Here is a 19,163-nt window from a genome sequence, read left to right as displayed (position 1 = left end):
AGGTCAGTGTTCCCTGTGGAGCACATCTCAGGTAGATTAGGTTCTTGATGAGAAACAGGAGAAAGCGCTAGTGTGGGTGGTAAAGGAGATGGTTCATTTTGGACCTGTTGAGTTTTGAGGTGCTGGTTGGACATGGAGGTGTCTTGTTGGCAGGTTGAAATATAGTGCTGTAGCTTGGGAGAGAGGATATAACTAGTGTTATGGAAGGTAGGTCCACTGAAGAGAGACTTATGGTACTAGGGGTGCAGTGTAGAAATACAAGCTTGGGGAAGACTGGCATTTAGGAAATACAGGGAGGAAGAACAGAGAAGATGTGAGGAGAGGAAGAAAATAAGACTGTTTCAGTTGTAAATGCAAGAAGATTCTCAAACTTGATTAAAAGGGAAGAAGGGCTCTATTATTAGCTCATGTAATTTAAAGACCAAGGAGGTTCTAGCTTCAGGCCTAGTTTAATCTAATTCCTCAAATGTCATCAAGCCCCAGTCTGCTTCCATTTCTTGGCTCTCCTTCATATTGGCTTCATTTATGGGTTTCACATAGTTACAGGATTTTCCAGCAGGTGGAAGGTCCCATTGACCAGGTCATGCCTTCCTCCTGGGGGCTCCAGAAGAAGCAGAAGGAATTGCTATGACTGGGTCATGTGTTCACCTCTGGCCTAGTGGTGGTGGTCTAGGCAGCACAGTGCTCTAATTAGGTGTAAATTTCCTGCTTACACCTGATTGGGGAGGAGAGAGGATTAACCCAAAACAAAATGAAAGAGTTATTACAAAAGGGAGAACCACAGATTAAAACACTAAATGTGCAGTATACCAGGGTTAATCCAAGCCCAGCAGTATCACCAAAGATCCAGTCCGAGAGGCAGTAGATTGATAACTGATACATATGTCAGCTATTCTCAAGCTTTATGTAGTTAAAACCCCATATAGATGTAATTTTGTATTCTGCCTTTTCCATATTGCTACATGGTGTTTATCGTTGTCTTGTTAATAGCTGCGTAGAAAGTTGATTTACCATAATTTACCTAATGATTTTCCCTCATTAAGGACATAGCACCTGTTTCTGCTTTTTTAGCAATGCAGTGATGCATGTTCATTTTGCAGTTGTCCCCAGGCTCAGGCTCTCTGGTTTGTTCATCTATTTCTATTATGGTCTTTTTCCTTTTGTATCTCCTTACTGTTTTAACCTCTGTACTGAGCATATTTACCCCTAGGTAAGGTCTGATCAACGCTGAGTAGAGCAGGACCATATCTCTGTTAATACAATGTAAGATTTGTTTTAAAAAAATTCAACTGAGTAAAGTTTAAATATCTTACTGGCTTTATTCAATGATCATGAATCAGGTAGCACCCAGTGTAGCAGACAGAAATGAGCCCCAGAGCAGTACAGGGTGAGAGACTTTCGTAGGCAGGAGAGCATGGGAACAAGGGACTTACACCCGGCAAACAGGTAGATTAGCTGTTGCAAAATTACTTTCCTTTAGGGCGTGGCAGGGGTCCATCAGCAGATTACCCTAAATAGTACTGGTTAGGTAGCTCCTGACTGACTGGTTTAAGATTCCATTTATAGAAGAGCCAGTGCTATCAGTTAAGTCTCAGTTTGGTGATGTGGAGCTTAGCATAAGTGACTCCATTTTGGGTCTGTTGTTTTGTTTTGAACCGATTGTGTTATTTCTATTTTTGTTTTTGTTTATTCGCTTTTATTATTCAAAGTGATACGTGATTCCCAACCAAGCCCTTAAGTTTTTGTGTGTATATGTCACTGTGTTACTGTTAAGCTATATCTCCCTCAATTCGTGCTTCTGAACTGGTGGTTGAAGGCTTGTGTTAATTGCTGTCTAATTTTATATTTGTGTAATTGGCCCATCTTTGTAGCACGTTGATATTTTTAAGTGTTTGTCTGTCCGAACTTTGTGTCACCTGCATGTTTTATCCGTCTGCCATCAGTGGTTTCATTTAAGTCACTGATGACAGAGGTGACTAGGACGCGAAACAGGAATTGGGTATGCAGTGTGATTAGCTGTATCCCCCACAAAACACGTATACATAGGAAAAGACTAGCATGAAATCCATCACAACAGTCATTATTTGAGGTAATTTGGAGGTTCTAAAGATGCATATCCCAGTTATCTTTAAGGAATATGTATTATTTTAAGAAAAATGTATATCAAGACCAGATGAAAGCTGAAGCGGTATGCTTTCCCTTGTGCCTTCAAAGTTGATATTGATAATAAATTTCACGTACTGGTAAGTGCTAAAAAAAAAAAAAAGAAAGAAAGCATTCTAAGGAGATAGAGAATAATGGAGGTGGAGTTGGGCCATTCTTCTAAGTAGAGTGATCAGCAAAGCCCTCTTTGAGGAGGAACTGTCTGAATGGAGACTGAGTTGGCTGAGCAGTGAGAACATTCCAGAGTCATTGTGAAGGCTCTGAGTCAGGAGGTAGCTCAGTGTATTGAGGGACAGCAAAAGGGCCACTGTGGCTGTGGGCCTGTCCTCCCTGGAGATCACTGTGTAGGGAAGGGGTAGGAGAGGTAGGCTGGGATCTAGTAAGTTAAGCTAAGGTAGTGAGAGGTCATTAAAGGGTTTTAAATGGGGGAGATGCATGCACTGATAGTGCTTTTAGGAAGATGATTGGCTGTTTGTGAGGAGAGTGGAGGATGGAAGGTGCAGTTAAGAGACCATTGCAGGTGACAGACTGGGATTAGCCTACTGACTGAGGAGATAGAAAGGATAGACTTGAGATATATTTTGGCCATAGAACCAACAGAACTTGAATTTTTTTTCAGTGGAGAATAATAGGCCATGCAGTTCATTGGCTTAAACCATTCTCTGTCCTCACTCCACTGTGCCTTTCAGGTGTTGGCGTCATCCGAAGACTCCCATGAAGTTGCAGGCTAGTGCCGGTAGTATCTGGGGCTCTGCCTCTCCGCCTGTTCCCTTCTTCCTCAGGCTGGTGGAGGAAAGAGAGCTCAAGTGTCTCTCCCCACAGTCATCTAACTGGATTCTGGAGTTCTAATTCGATTGTACCATCTTAGGCCAAGTGCCTACTCCAGAACAGTCATGGTCCCCATTGGGTTATGCTGGGGTTAAATGCCTGTTCTTGAACCTGTCACTGTGGAAAAGGGCATGGGATTAAAATGATTATTTTGCACGGGCTGCTACACACCATGCAAGGGGAGTGGAATGGATTTTAGGGAGTCAGCTGCAGTGTCCAGTACCTGGGGAAAGTTGAGGAGAGAGGAATTAAGCACACCTCCCGAATTTCTGGCTTATGCAGGGTACAGATGGTGGTGCCGTCAACTGGCTAGCCTGGCACTGGAGGGTCAGCAGTTTCATGAGCAATGTCAGTAGTTCCGTTTAGGTATGTTTGAGGTGCCTGTGAGAACTTTCTGGTGGAGATGTCAGTAAGTAGTTGTAAATATAGCAGTTGGGTCTGGCACTGCGGGAGAGGTTGGGGTTGGTGACACAATCATCAGAGTCACTGGCGTGGAGTTGGTAATTAATGCCGAGGAGCTGGATGGTAATACTCATGGGGGGAGAGTTTAGAGGACAGGTAGAGGGAAAATAGCACAGGAGACTGAGAGCAGCCAGTCAGGTAGAATGGGAACCTGGAAAGTATGTATCTCGGAAGCTGAGAGAAGAATATGGAAGTGGTCAACTAGGTTTAACATTGCCAAGAGGTACCATAAGATGAAGACTGGAATGTCCATTTGTTCTGGCATCTTCGAGTCTGTTTTATTTACTTTATGTGTTAGAAATTTTAGATTCAGAGCCTGGGATATCACACTGAGGCCACATTGGTTTTGGTCTGCGGAGGTGCTGGATGTTTGAACGTCACATGCAGTTCAGCTGACCAGGCACTCTTTTTTTTTTTTAATATTTATTTTTTGATTGATTTGGCTGCTCCGAGTCTCAGCTGCAGCATGTGGGATCTAGTTCCCCGACCAGGGATCAAACCTGGGCTCCCTGCATTGGGAGCGTGGAGTCTTAACCACTGGACCACCAGGGAGATCCCATCCACCTGCCACCGCCCCGCTTTTTTTAACCTTTGTATTAAAGGAACTTTTGAAACACAAAATACTTTAATCAGTTTCTTTGTACCCATTGTACAGAAGGGGGGTGATAAACACACTTTTCCTTTTAATGATTGGTTTTCAAAAGATGATCTGGTGTTCCAGTAACCTTCAGAGGGGGTCCCTGTGGCTTTGTACAGTATCATTATGAACTCAGATTTCCATATTCTTGTATTTAAATCACTTTCAGTTTATTATTTATTTTAATGCTCAAATTGTTCCATCTTTGATCATTAGGAGTATTATATTGCTTAAATAGCTTTCTCATTTTACTGTTTCATCTTTTCCCAGGGATCTTAGTGGTTTATCAAAAACTATTTTGCGTTGTTGCTCTCATAATTTCTTCTACAACTAATAGGAAAATTATGAGATGAGAACACTGTTAGTTTCATTTTCCTTGGAATAGACTTGATTGGTACTTGTTTCTATGACTGTTGGCTATGAACCAGAAATACCAAAAAAGTGACTCTGTACTGTTCCAATTCTGTAAACAGCTTAGGGTGCTGCCACCCATGGGGCGGGGAGCTTGAGGCACGAGACACGGGGATATTAGCTCTCTTGTCCACTTACCTTGTTTAGTAATCTTTGTAGTAAGAACTGTTGGAGATGCATGACACTGAGGCAGGTATCGGATGTCAGTTTATGATTTAGGGCTTCATCAGATGTGGAATCCAGCAGCTGGTCCTCGTTCCATTTTCTAGCTGAGGTCTAGGGAGAAAGCTTGAGCCCCATTTTGAGATTGCAAATATATTTTTCTTTCCCATCTTATTAGATCTTTTCATAATGCTTGGTAAACTTTCTTCTTTGCAAGAGCCTTATTCTAACAAAGAGGTAACTTTAAAAAAATTACTTTCTCCCCCAGTAAGGATGGACTCCTTTTTTCTTTAATGCGAATAGGGAAGCCTGACTAGGTAACTGATGATAAGAGGACCTATTGGACTGCAGCAGGGCTTCTACTTTTTGTGTCTCTGCTTTGACTCTGGAGGACAGTGGAAAACAAGTGGTATCATTAGAATAGAACTGTGGACAGAGCCTCCCAGGAGACAGAGGTGATTTTTCCAGCTCTGATAGTCTCTATCCTGAATTAAATACTGTTTTTTGATTATGACTGGTACTAGATTAGAGGTGTATGCTTGTTCTTTTAATAAACTAATGCATTTACTCCAGAGGGAGGCTTTAATGGGGAGGTGGGAGAGTGCTGGGAGAAAGGATAATTCCTGTTTGTTCTGTGTCATCCAGACTCTTGGTTTAATGTGTGAGAGTAGCAGTTTTGAGGAGGTTGGGACCTAATCTCCCGTGTCTGTCTGAATTAGGAAGCCTTGTTTTCAGGCAGGCTGCTTTTTCCCTTTTGAACTCTTTCTCAGACATACCTATATCACAAATCCTGTGCGTTTTTGAGTCCCCTATATCACTCATGATATATTTGGCCACAAATGACAGAAAACCCAGGATATCAGTAGCTTACCAAGATAGACGTACCCTTCTTTCTCATGTAATAAGCAGTCCAGGGCCCGTACCACTCCTGTCTTGCTACCTAGTTGTCCTCTGTAGGTAGTTTTTCCTCATGGTCTCTTCCTTTTATCCTGTTGCTTAGTCATTGGTCATGGGTGGTTTTCACCTCATAGGCCAAGATGGTTGCGGGAGCTTAAACTAGCCTTTCCATGTTCCAGTCGGCGTGGAGGAAAAATGGTAGAAGTGCACACAACACTTCTGCTAGCATCTCATTGACCAGAACTGGAAAATGTAGTCTTGATTCTAAGCCCAGCTAAAAATCAGGGTTTCTGTTCTGGGAAAGAAGAGGAGATGAGCAGTGGGACAGTGGGTTTCAACCCTGTAATGCCTCATATAGTGCTTGTAAGAGCTGGAAAATGGTGATCTGCCGTGTGTCGCCCAGCTGTCTGCCAGTGTAGGAAACCCTGGGTCCTTTCCAAATGATTGGCCTTTGCCACTTAGGGAGACGTGGTGAGACTTACTGTCTTCTCTGCAGGCACCATGGCAGGTGTTGGGGGTACTGTGGCGAGGAGGTCAACATTTCCCCCTTGCTTCCACCCAGATTATGGTCTACAGGAAGAGACCATACAGCATGGGGTGCATTCTTGAGGGAGGACAGGCCACGGGGACACACAGCAGCTGGGGAAGGTTTGGAGAGAAAGGGATCTCTTAGCTGAGATCTGAAGTAAATTGGCCAGAAGAGAGGTGAGTTTCTGAAGAGGGTGATTTGTGGAGACTGTTCTAGTTAGGAACACAATGAATAAAAGGCCTAAGGTTAGAAAGTACAGCCCGTTCTAAGAAGTGGTGGAGTTCAGAATGGCTGAGAGAGACAAGGCTGGAAGAGTAGATGAGACCCTGATCCCAAAGGGGCTTGTAGATCTTTAAAAAAGAGTTTAGATCCATTCTGTAGTTTATCTATCCTTTAGGCGGCGAGAGGTGGAAAAGTCACCTCTGTATAGCCTGGGAGCTCCAGGACAAGTGCTGGACAGGGAGTGACGTGGTCAGCTTTTCTCTCTAGCAGGTCCTTCTTGGTGCAGTGTGAAGAGCAGAGTGGAGGTGGGAATAGACTCAAGGCCGGAGATGAGGTGGCCGGTTGGGCTGTCACCGTTATCCAGTAGGGGACGATGTTGGCTTGAATTAAGGGAGTTCCAGAGGCAATGGAAACAAGTTAGAAGCTGTTTTGGAGGCCGTGATCACAGACCTGGTGATGGAACTGAGGGAGGAAACACCAAGGGTGATGGCCACCTTTCTCACTTGAGAATTCAGGGGAAAGGGAATGAATTTGGTTTTGAACACAGAGGATTTTAGATGTCTGTGGGACATCCAAGGGGGAACATCCAGTGTGTTTGGATGTGTGGGTCTGAAGCTCAGGAAGAGGCAGTGGAGGCATCAGAGTGAATGAGATTACTCAGGGAGAGTGGGCAGTAGAACAGGAGGAGCACCCAGCACAGAACCTCGTGGAGCCCCTCAGTGAAGGGACAGGCTGAGGAAGAGGAAGCTGCCAAGGAGGAGCCGGCTGAAGAAGGCGGCTAGAGAGGCAGGTGGGAAACCAGGAGGCTGTGCTGCTTGGAAGCCAGAGGAAGAGTGTTTCTCAGTAATAGCATCGAAAGCTGCTGCGAGGCTGTGTTGGGAGCAGAGGGCTGGGGGTGCCTGGGGGTGAAGGTGGCTTGAGGAATGGAGGTCAGTCCAGGTGAAGGTCAGTCACGGGAGGGGGATGGGGTGCCCATAACTCTTCCCAAAGATTCACCTGTGAAGTGGGGAAGAACGTGCCTTCCTTGGACGAGCCTGTGTAAATGAGGGCCTGGGGTGAGGGTGGGGGCAAGTGGGAGGACAGGGGAGGGAGGGGAGATCAGTGGAGCAAGGTCTCAGAGGAGGGGGAGGAAAGGGATGGCAGCACGTGGGAGGCTCCCAGGGCGGCTGTCCTGGGGACAGTGGTCCTCCCTCAGGAGCCCTGTCTGGGCCCAGGACTGGCAGTGGTGTGTTCTCTGCAAAGACCCCTGTGGCTCATTGTAAATAGTATTCTCTGGAGTGAAGTGGTTCAGAGCCAGAGTTAGGTTTTACAAAGCTGAACCTCCCACACGTGCATCTTTCTGTGTCCTCCCTCTAGAGCTCTTTGGTGTGGAGAGACTTTAAGGAAGCAGTCCATCTGGAGTAGTTGAATGCATTTTCTGTGGATCATACTATTGATGTGAGGCTTTTGAAGGCAGAGTAAGACCATTTGGGGATGATTCTAGACTTTGAGAGCAGGGCTCCTCCCCTTTGATCCTTTGTTCAGACAATTTAACTTGTCAAATGAAGTTAGCTTTAGAAAGAGCTAGAAATATATTCTTTGCTGTTCCAAAGACTCTACACACACACACACACACACACACACACACACTTTACTCCCCGCTAGAAACTCAGATACTTGGCTTTTTCAGTGAGAGGACACACAGGTCCCTTACACTCATATTAAGGATAAACCTATCTCTGGTAATTTCTTTCCTGGGGATGTGTCTGTAACTTGGGGAGTTGATTTCCTTGGCAGCTGGCCACAGGGAAGATGGCAGGCATGATACTTAGTGGAAAGATTAGGCTCAGCCTGATAATTTTCTTCCAGGACAAGGTTTGTAATTTGCATCTAAAGCTGTACAAAAAATAGTTTGTGTAAGTTGTAAAGTCATTCAGTAAATGAAACTTATGAATTTTCATACAGTTAGTATTCTCTAAATTACTAGAGTTTTCTCTCTTGGGTTTTCTACCTAGATTGTAACAGTGAAAATGAGTCCTACGGATGCTGTTCTGGACCAAGCCGCGTCCCTTCTCAGTCCAGGAAGCCAGACCTTGACCACAGGGACCTCCCTCCTCCCCCTCATTACTGCTCCTTCTGGCCCTCCCTGCTGTCTTCTTTTGCTTCTGTTGAAGGAAAGCTTCTGTGCTGTTTTGAGCCCTAGTTCATTGGTGTCTGCGCAGTTGTGGGAGGTAGAGGGGCCCTGGAAGGCTGGTAGGGGAAGCCTTTCAGGCATGGATTTCTCTAAAAATGTTGACAGGTCTTATCTGAGCTCTTGGTACCCAAGACTCTCCATGTGTCCATCACCCTAAGTGCTTCTGCCTTTCCCTGTAGAGTCTTAGTGAAGCAGAAGGAAGGAGGCCTCGGAGAACTTTTTTTTTACCTTTTAAAGCAATGCTCTTGTTTCCTGTTTACACCAGCACCACAACCCACTTGGGAAATGGCTGCTGGACGGTGGGAGGATGGGCGGTGATTGAGACAGAATCTGAGAGACAGGGTCTGCTCTGCTTAGCCTCTGATCCAGGCCCTTGGGTTGAAAAGAAAAAAAGGAAGGAGGAGGGATGCCTGGGAGTGGGGCTGAGACAGCTTGAAGCAGCAAGGCAGCCTTTCCCCGCCACTGTGTGCGGATCCCAGAGCTACTGAGCTGAGTCCTCAGACCCAGCAGCCAGCAGGGAGAGGGGATGAGAGTGGGCACTAGTCTGGTCCTGCTGCCAGGGCTGCTGAAGAGGCATGGGCTTGTCGGGCCTGCCACACATGCTGGAAACCCAAGCAGGTACTGTCATAGTTCAGTGCAGTCTGTACACTTTAGTTCATGTTAGGTTAAGTAGAATTAATTAGCTCATTAGTCCAGCAAGTCTTTGGGTACCTGCTATGTTCCAGTCATTGCTCAGTACAGTGGGAATCAAGAAACCCACTGACGCCACCGTGTCCAACATGTATGTGATGTTTTTACCATCTGCCCCAGCTTGCACAGACTCACTGAGTTATGTACATGTGCTGACAGGTCCCTTGTAAAGCATGCACAGGAAAGAAAAGATGAACCAGCTAAATAGAAGTAAGTCCTAATATATCCTCCCACACCTCAGTGGACTGTGCTATACACATCCCATGTAAGGGAGCACTGATATGTACTGCTGCCTGTGTCTCAGAGTTCCATCTTTCATGGCAGCTTTGAGAAGTGATTGGTTTTTTTAAAATTAATTAATTAATTAATTTTTTAAGCTCTTTATTGGAATATAATTGCTTTACACTCTTGTAGCAGTTTTTGAGGTACACTAAAGCGAATCAGCTGTATTTATACATATATATCCCCATATCCCCTCCCTCACGCGACTCCCTCCTACCCTCGGTGTCCTGGCCCTCTAAGGCATCACCCATCATGGAGTTGATCTCCCTTGGTTTTACAGCAACTTCCCACTAGCTATCTGTTTTACAGTTGGTAGTGTATATATGTCTATGCTACTCTCTCACTTCATCCCAGCTTCCCCTTCGCCCCCCACCTACTCCAAACCCGTGTCCTCAAGTCCATTCTCTGCATCTGTTTCTTTATTCTTGTCCTGGCACTGGGTTCATCAGTATCATTTTTTTAGATTCCATATATATGATTTACCATACGGTATTTGTTTTTCTCTTTCTGACTGACTTCGCTCTGTATGACAGTGCCTGGGTATATCCACCTCATTACATGTGGCTCCATTTCATTCCGGTTTTTTTTGGGTTTTTTTTTTAATACATTTACTTATTTATTGGCTGTGTTGGGTCTTTTTTGCTATGCACGGGCTTTCTTTGGTTGTGGTGTGTGGTGCGCAGGCTCCTCATTGCCGTGGCTTCTCTTGTTGCGGAGCATGGGCTCTAGGTGCGTGGGCTTCACTAGTTGCAGTACATGGGCTCAATAATTGTGGCTCACGGGCTCTAAAGCGCAGGCTCAACAGTTGTGGCGCACAGGCTTAGTTGCTCCGCAGCATGTGGGATCTTCCTGGAGCAGAGATCGAACCCGTGTCCCCTGCATTGGCAGGCAGATTCTTGACCACTGTGCCACCTAGGAAGCCCCATTTCATTCATTTTTATGGCTGAGAAATATTCCGTTGTATATATGTGCCACATCTTCTTTATCCATTCATCTTTTGATAGGCATTTAGATTGCTTCCACATCCTGGCTGTTGTAGATAGTGCTGCAATGAACATTATGGTACATGTTTCTTTTTGGATTATGGTTTTCTCTGGGTATATGCCCAGTAGTGGGATTACTGGGTCATATGGTAGTTCCATTTTTAGTTTTTTAAGGAATCTCCAAACTTTTCCATAGTGGCTGTACCAACTTGCATTCCCACCAACAGTGCAGGAGAGTTCCCTTTTCTCCACACCCGCTCAAGCATTTATTATTTCTAGATGTTTTGATGATGGCCATTCTGACCTGTGTGAGGTGATACCTCATTGTGGCTTTGACTTGCATTTCTCTAGTGATTAGTGATGTTGAGCATCTTTTCATGTGTTTGTTGGCCATCTGCATGTCTTCTTTGGAGAAATGTCTATTTAGGTCTTCTGCCCACTTGTGGATTGGGTTATTTGCCTTTTTTGGTATTAAGCTGCATGAGCTGCTTGTATATTTTGGAGATCAATCCTTTGTCCATTGCTTCGTTGGTGAGTATTTTCTCCCATTCTGAGGGTTGTCTTCTTTTCTTGTTTATGATTTCTTTCGCTGTGCAAAAGCTTTTAAATTTCATAAGGTCCATTTGTTTATTCTTGATTTTATTTCCTTTATTCTAGGAGGTGGGTCAAAAAGGATCTTGCTTTGATGGCTGTCATAGAGTGTTCTGCCTATGTTTTCCTCTAGGAGTTTTATAGTGTCTGGCCTTACATGTAGGTCTTTAATCCATTTGGAGTTTATTTTTGTGTATGGTGTTAGGAAGTGTTCTAATTTCATTCTTTTACATGTAGCTGTCCAATTTTCTCAGCACCACTTATTGAAGAGGCTGTCTTTTTCTCCATTGTATATTCTTGCCTCCTTTGTCAAAGATGAAGTGCCCATATGTGCTTGGGTTTACCTCTGGGTTCTCTATTCTGTTCCATTGATCTTCCTTTCTATTTTTGTGCCAGTACCATACTGTCTTGATCACTGTGGCCTTGTAGTATAGTTTGAAGTCAGGAAGCCTGATCCCACCAACTCCATTTTTCCTTCTCAAGATTGCTTTGGCTATTCGGGGTCTTTTGCGTTTCCACACAAATTGTAAGATTTCTTGTTCTAGTTCTGTGAAAAATGCTGTTGGTAATTTGATAGGGATTGCATTGAATCTGTAAATTGCTTTGGGTAGTATAGTCATTTTCACAATGTTGATTCTTCCAATCCAAGAGCATGGTATGTCCCTGCATCTGTTTGTGTTGTCTTTGATTTCTTTCATCAGTGTCTTATAGTTTTCTGGATACAGGTCTTTTGCCTCCTTAGGCAGGTTTATTCCTAGGTATTTTATTCTTTTTGTTGCAGTGGTGAATGGGAGTGTTTCCTTAATTTCTTTTTCTGCTCTTTCGTTGTTAGTGTTTAGGAATGCAAGATATTTCTGCGCATTAATTTTGTATCCTGCTACTTTACTATATTCATCGATTAGTGTTAGCAGTTTTCTGGTAGAATCTTTAGGGTTTTCTATGTATAATATCATGTCATCTGCATTGACAGTTTTACTTCTTCTTTTCCAATTTGGATTCCTTTTATTTCATTTTCTTCTCTGATTGCTGTGGCTAAACCTCCAAAACTATGTTGAATAATAATGGTGAGAGTGAGCACCCTTGTCTTGTTCCTGTTCCTAGAAGGAATGCTTTCAGTTTTTCACCATTTAGAACGATGTTGACTGTTGGTTTGTAATATACAGCTTTTATAAAGTTGAGGTAATCTCCTTCTATGGCCATTTTCTGGAGAGTTTTTATCATAAATGGATGTTGAATTTTCTCAAAAGCTTTTTCTGCGTCTAATGAGATGATCATATGGTTTTTATCCTTCACTTTGTTAATATGATGTATCACATTCATTGATTTGTATATATTGAAGAATCTTTGCATTCCAGGGATAAACCCCACTTGATCATGGTGTATGATCCTTTTAATGTGCTGTTGGATTCTGTTAGGTAGTATTTTGTAGAGGAGTTTTGCATCTATATTCATCAGTGATATTGGTCTGTAACTTTCTTTTTTTGTGACATCTTTGCCTGGTTTTGGTATGAGGGTGATGGTGGCCTTGTAGAACAAGTTTGGGAGTGTTCCTCCTTCTGCAATATTTTGGAAGAGGTTGAGAAGGATAGGTGTTAGCTCTTCTCTAAATGTTTGATAGAATTCGCCTGTGAATCCATCTAGCCCTGGGCTTTTGTTTGTTGGGAGATTTTTAATCACAGTCTCAATTTCCATACTTGTGATTGGTCTGTTCATATTTTCCATTTCTTCCTGGTTCAGTCTTGGAGGATTGTATTTTTCTAAGAATTTATCCATTTTTTCCAGGTTATCCAATTAATTGGCATATATTTGCTTGTAATAGTCTCTCATGATCTTCTGTATTTCTGTGGTGTCAGTTGTTACTTGTCCTTTTTCATTTCTAATTTTGTTGATTTGTGTCTTCTCTCTCTTTTTCCTGTTGAGTCTGCCTAATGATTTATCGATTTTGTTCATCCTCTCCAAGAACCAGCTTTTAGTTTTATTGATTTTTGCTGTTGTTTCCTTGCTTTCTTTTTCATTTATTTCTGCTCTGATCTTTATGATTTCTTTCCTTCTGCTCACTTTGGGGTTTTCTCTTTTGTTCTTTCTCTAATTGTTTTAGGTGTAAGTTTAGGTTGTTTATTTGAGATTTTTCTTGTTTCTTGGGCTAGGACTATATTGCTATAAACTTCCCTCTTAGAACTGCTTTTGCTGCATCCCATAGGTTTTGGGTTGTTGTGTTTTCATTGTCATTTGTTTCTAGGTATTTTATTATGTTTGATTTCCTCTTTGATTTCTTCAGTGATTTCTTGGTTGTTTAATTACGTATTGTGTAGTCTCCATGTGTTTGTATTTTTTACAGTTTTTTTCCTGTAATTGATATCTCGTCTCATGGCATTGTGGTCAGAGAAGGTGCTTGATATGATTTCAGTTTTCTTGAATTCACCAAGGCTTGGTTTGTGACCCAAGATGTGATCTGTCCTGGAGAATGTTCCGTGTGCACTTGAGAAGAAAGTGTATTCTGTAGTTTTTGGATGGAATGTCCTATAAATATCAATTAAGTCAAGATGGTCTAATGTGTCATTTAAAGCTTGTGTGTCCTTAAGTATTTTCTGTTTGGATGATCTGTCCACTGATGTAAGCAGGGTGTAAAAGTCTTCTACTACTATTGTGTTACTGTCTATTTCCCCTTTAATGGCTGTTAGCGTTTGCCTTATGTATTGAGGTGCTCCTATGTTGGGTGCATAGATATTTACAATGGTTATATCTTCTTCTTGGAGTAAACCCTTGATCATTATGTAGTGTCCTTCCTTGTCCCTTGTAATAGTCTTTACTTTAAAGTCTAATTTGTCTGATATGAGTATTGCTACTCCAGCTCTCTTTGGACTTCCATTCGCATGGAATATCTTTTTCCATCGCCTTACTTTCAGACTATATGTATCCCTTGGTCTGAAGTGGGTTTCTTATAGACAGCATATATAAGGGTCTTGTTTGTGTATCCATTCAGCCAATCTGTGTTTTGGTTGGAGCATTTAATCCATTTACATTTAAGGTGATTATTGACATGTATGTTCTAATTGTTTTGGCTGTGTTTTTGTAGGTCTTTTGCTTTTCTTGTGATTCCTGCTTAGCATAGTTCCTTTAGCAGTTGTGGTAAGGCTGGTTTGGTGGTGCTGAATTCTCTGAACTTTTGCTTGTCTGTAAAGCTTTTGATTTCTCCCTCGAATCTGAATGAGATTCTTGCTGTGTAGAGTATTCTTGGCTGTAGGTTTTTCTCTTTCAGGACTTTCAGTATATCCTGCCACTCCCTTCTGACCTGCAGAGTTTCTGCAGGACAATCAGCTGTTCTCCTTATCGGTTTTCCTTTATATATTATTTGTTACTTTTCTCTTGCTGCTTTTAATATTTTTTGTTTGTGTTTAATTTTCGTTAGTTTGATGAATATGTGCCTCAGTGTATTTCTCCTTGGATTTATTCTGTATGGGACTCTGTGCTTCTTGGACTTGATTAATTATTTCCTTTCCCATGTTGGGGAAGTTTTCCACTATAACCTCTTCAAGTATTTTCTCAGACCCTTTCTTTCTTTCTTCTTCTTCTGGGATGCCTATGATTTGAATGTTGTTGCACTTAATGTTGTCACCAAGGTCTCTGGGAATGTCTTCCATTCTTTTTATTCTTTTTCTCTTTCCTGCTCTGTGGCAGTTATTCCCACCATCCTATCTCCCAACTCACTTACTTGTTCTTCTGCCTCAATTATTCTGCTGTTTATAGCATCTAGAGTATTTTTAATTTTAGTTATTTTGTTGTCCATTACTGTTTGTTTGCTCTTTAGTCCTTCTAAGCCCTTATTAACTGTTTCTTGTATTTTCTCCTTTTTGTTTTTGAGATTTTGGATCATCTTTACTATCATTACTCTGAATTCTTTTTCAGGCAATTTGCCTGTATCCTCTTCATTTATTTCATCTTGTGGGGTTTCTTCTTGCTCCTTTGCCTGCAAGGTGTTTCTTTGTTTTCTTATTTTGAATGATTTATAGTATTTCCCTATGCTGCCTAGTAGTAATTCCTCTTGTTTCTGCTCTCTGCCCTCTGTGGTGGGGTTTGTCCAGTTTCTTGAGTTGGCTTCCTGGTAGGAGGGTCTGGTGCCTGCCTTCTGGTGTGTGGCTCTGAGTCTTTTCTCTCTGATGAGCAGGGCCGTGTCAGGTCGTGTGTTTTAGGGTATCTGTGAGGTTAATGTGGCCTTAGGTAGTCTGTGTGCTGTTGGGTGGGTTTGTGTTCCTGTCTTGTTTGTGTGAGGTGTCCAGCACTGGCAGTTGCAGACAGTTGGACGAAGCTGGGTCTTAGACTCTGATACAAGGCTCCGTGAAAATTCTCTGCAGTTAATCTTCCCTGTGGCTGAGGACTCACTAGTGGTCTAGCATCCTGGATGCGGTGCCTCCTCGCCAGAGCCTCCTGCTTGACTTCTCATCGAGTAGTCCAGACTTCAGAGGTTGCTTGTCCTGGCAATAAAGGGGATTAAAAAAGACTGTCCAAGCGCCAGAGTAATGCCAGAGTGTTGAGGCAAACAATACTAAATCAAGGAAACACATACATGCAGAAGACACAGAAATACTGAACCCAGTAGAACGTAAAGCAGTAGAAAAACCTGACAGAAGAACCCCAGTATGCAATCAGACAAAGAGAAAACCAACAAAAATTCAAAACCAAAAAACAAACAAAGAAACAAAGCACACACACACAAAAACAAATTCAGGGAAGTTTTGAAATCGAGGATCAAATATAATAAAGAGCAAGAGAACCCCCAGACAGACTGAAGGTTCTTAAAACAAAATCAAACAATTATAATTAGAACTAAGATAAAGACAAAACCTAATAAGAAAAACCAAAGCAGTGTGTCATTTGGAGAATAAAGCAAGGAAACAGAGCAGACTGATAATATTGATTAAAATTATATTAAAGTAAGATAAACAAAAAAGGATAGTAGACCAGGCAACAGAAGAGCGTAATATGACTGGAAATATGAAAAAAAAAAAAAAAAGAAATGTGTAAAAGATAGAGAAGGAAAGAAGATAGGAGGGGTTAAGTCAACACTACAAAAAAACTTAGCTAGAAATAGAACTATATAAAAAGGCTAAAAATAAAAATAGAAGAAAACATGTTATAAAATGTGTAGATCCCTTAAGACTAGGATTGAAATTTAAAAAAAAAAAAAAAAAAGCTTGAACGGACCCCAGAATGGACCATATCAATAGAATTAATAATAATATTTCTGTTTCCTTGGGGTCTCAGCTGTAAGCTGTAAGTGTCCTTCTACCCACCTTGGGCTTTTTGTATTGCTCTCTGACCAGCAGAGCTTCCTTTATTGTTCGTCTGTAAGCACTGGTGTGTGGGGAGAGAGAGGGTTCCTTCTTCTGGGAGTGAGTGAGCAGTAGCACCCTGCCTGGGTCATGGGAGCCCGGGCAGCAGTGGCGGTGCCTGTTGCAGAGGGAAACCGGAAGCTCAGGTGTAAACAGAATGTCTCCAGAGCTGGGCCACTCTATGGACTTTTCACTCTCAGCTGCAGGCACTCCCAGCCAGCCCTGCCAGGGGGCCTTTGTTATCCCTTGTCGAATGCAATAGCCAGGCCCGGGGCGGGGGGTGGGGGGGGTGGGGGGGGTCCTCCCTTTGTTTGTCGCAGGCGCAGAGAGAGGGACTACACCTGTGGCTCCTCCTGCCTGCTTGTGAGTCAGCAGTATCGAGCCACCACCATGGCCGCTCAGCTTTCTGCGGTAGGCACTCTCTGCTGTGGATTTCTTCCCTCCTGTCCCTTCAGTCCCTCTCCCCACTGCCAACAATGTTTCTCACCCTGAACCAGTTCTCCAGTTCCCACGTTCCAGCTCCCAGACCCCCCTGTACAGGTGTGAACCCACATCTCAGTCTGGATACGCTGAGCTGTGGTACGCACCTTCTGTGTGTTTCTCACTCTTTCCCGTCTGCCACAGAGCAGCCGCTTCACCCTCTTTGAACAGTCCCAAATGTCTCCCTTCTGACCCAATGAAATTCCCTGTTGGAAAAGGGGTTTCCCCATGAGATAAGAGACATTTCCCCAAATTTGGCAATCTCCCCTCTGTTCCAGCTCCCCCAGCCCCAGGGTGTGGGACCCGTCCCTTACCTTTCTTCTCCTCCTCTTTCTCTCTTTTTTTTCCCTCTGTCCTGCCCAGTTACGTTGGGATCTTTGCAGTCCTTTCTGTTGTCCAAGGTCTTCTGCTGGTGTTCAGCTGATTTTCTGTGGGAATTGTTGTGTCTTTTGGTGTATTCCTGACGCATCTGTGGAGAAGGATGCATTCCATGTCCTTCTACTTCTCCGCCATCTATTTCCTCTCCTGGATCATTTTTTGAGTTGGGGCCGCTTGTTAGATGAATGGAAGACAGGAAAGAGTAAGCGAGGCAGGCAGATGCTGAGCTTACAGAATTGATTAGCCCAGGGCCCCTGCAAAGCCTGGTAAGCACCATTCTTTCCCCACTCACCCTCCTTGGGAAGGGTGCCCAGGTTGCCTGGGGTGGGTTCTTGGGCTCCTGTCCTGTGTGCTGTGGTCAGCCTACTGGGGAGTGGGGGTGGGGTGGGTGCAGCAGGCGCCTGTTGCTATTTAGTCCCTTTATCATTTTAATAGACATTCACTGATGTTGCATTTGATCATCCCAGCAACCATGTGAGGTTGGGAGTCCTTTCCCCAGTGGGCAGACCAGAGACTGGAGGCCTGTGCTACTGGGACTGACTGGCTGCTGCCTCCTCCTGCAGAAGGTCTTCCTTAGCACCTGCCTGTCTCACCATCTCTAACTCTTGGTCCTGCATGCGCCACTTTCTCCTGGGTGAAAACTGGGCTCCAGGTTTCTGCCTCCTTCTGGGCCTACTATGGAAGCTGCCACCAGCATTCACCTCCTCACTCAGGCATGAGTGGCCCGAGGGGAAGGCCTGCCTGTGCACAGGGAGGAGCCAGAACACCGCAGGCTTCCAGGTTCTCCGAGGTTTCAGCTCTTTGCCCTGCTTCTCAACTTCCACACCTGGAGCCCAGAGAGCTGGCTGACTTGTCCCACCCTGATCCATGTCTTCCCAGGCTGTGCACTTTCCTCCGCCACAGGGATTTGCCCTTCTGCCTTTTTCGGCCCTGTTTCAGCTTGTGGAAGAGTGGTTGTCTGTGTAGGTGTTTTTCTCTTGCTCTAGGGAGACCTCCAGGTAAGGGCTCTGAGGATGCTTGTTCAGTGGCCTGCGGTGAGGCCCAGGACCCTGGAGTTACTTACTTGCTTGAAGGCAGGTGACACCTGTAAAGTTAATCTCTTTCAGGCTTGTTTCCTTAGGGCGTTTACTTCATTACTTAGTTGTTCATCCCAGGGCCCCTGATGTCTTGACAATAACAACAGTCACAGTGTCTTTGTAACATTTCTCTATGTCCTTTTACTACTTTCTGTTTCAGGGTACCTCTCTTCACTGCACCTCTTCCCAGCGAGGAAAGGAGAGGAGTTGCATGTGGGGATATCTGAGGTAACATTTGTAAAAAGGCCTGCAAGGTCCAGAGACTTAGTACCGAGCCAGAGCTCCCTGCTCCTCCCCTTCAGGGCCTCTGTCTGGGTTTCTTCCTGCCCTCTCTAGCCTGGGGAACCAGTGGCCTTTGTGAGTTTCCTTGACAACAGAAGGGATAAGTTAAAAATAACCTGTGCTAGAGCTTCTTTGTGTGCGTGCCTGTGTCCTCTTGCCTGCTGTTCTTGACTCAGTCCCTGTGGCTTCTAGATGCTCCTGGAGAACATCTGTGGGGGGCCTTGGTGAGGCGCTGGTACTTGCATTTTGAAGCCCCTTGGTTTAGGGGTCAGATCTAGATAATTTCACAGCATCATTACTGCATATTCCTGATGGTAGCTGATGGGGCGAGGATGATAAAGAATGGAAAGCTGTTCTGAATGCCTCAGTCTTCACGCAGTCTCACTGGAGAGGGATGATCCCGCAGTGTTGCTGCATTTCAGAATCTTGTGGGGCAGTGGAATAGGACCCAGCTCTGGGTGGGGGGTTGGTTATATTTTTCTAGGGACTCCCTACCAGATAAGGAGGGTGCTCTGGGCTCCTTCTATTAGGTGAGGAAGTGGATGGAGTACAGCAACCCTCGGTGACTTGTCCAGAGCCACTGGCTC

The 19,163-nt window shown here is 44.0% G+C and overlaps 1 protein-coding gene across 5 annotated transcripts in view; it reads left to right on the top strand.

Annotated features, from left to right (window-relative positions):
- CDS2 (CDP-diacylglycerol synthase 2) overlaps positions 1 to 19,163 on the top strand; it is a 58,051-nt gene that overhangs the window by 22,551 nt on the left and 16,337 nt on the right. Inside the window, exons 1-2 of one of the 5 annotated variants that reach the window (XM_057701953.1) lie at positions 16,661 to 16,771; positions 18,455 to 18,522. The exons of 3 other annotated variants lie outside the window; for them this stretch is intronic. The gene's annotated coding sequence lies outside the window, so the exon portion shown is untranslated. Of the gene's footprint in view, positions 1 to 16,660; positions 16,772 to 18,454; positions 18,523 to 19,163 lie in introns of those variants that run through there. One more of the 5 variants, XM_057701954.1, reaches the window with a different exon arrangement.

The sequence above is a fragment of the Hippopotamus amphibius genome, chromosome 12 (assembly GCF_030028045.1).
Source record: "Hippopotamus amphibius kiboko isolate mHipAmp2 chromosome 12, mHipAmp2.hap2, whole genome shotgun sequence".
In the NCBI taxonomy this organism is placed as follows: domain Eukaryota; kingdom Metazoa; phylum Chordata; class Mammalia; order Artiodactyla; family Hippopotamidae; genus Hippopotamus; species Hippopotamus amphibius.
Note: the sequence above shows the minus strand (reverse complement) of the source record. Positions and strands in the feature narration are given on the sequence as shown.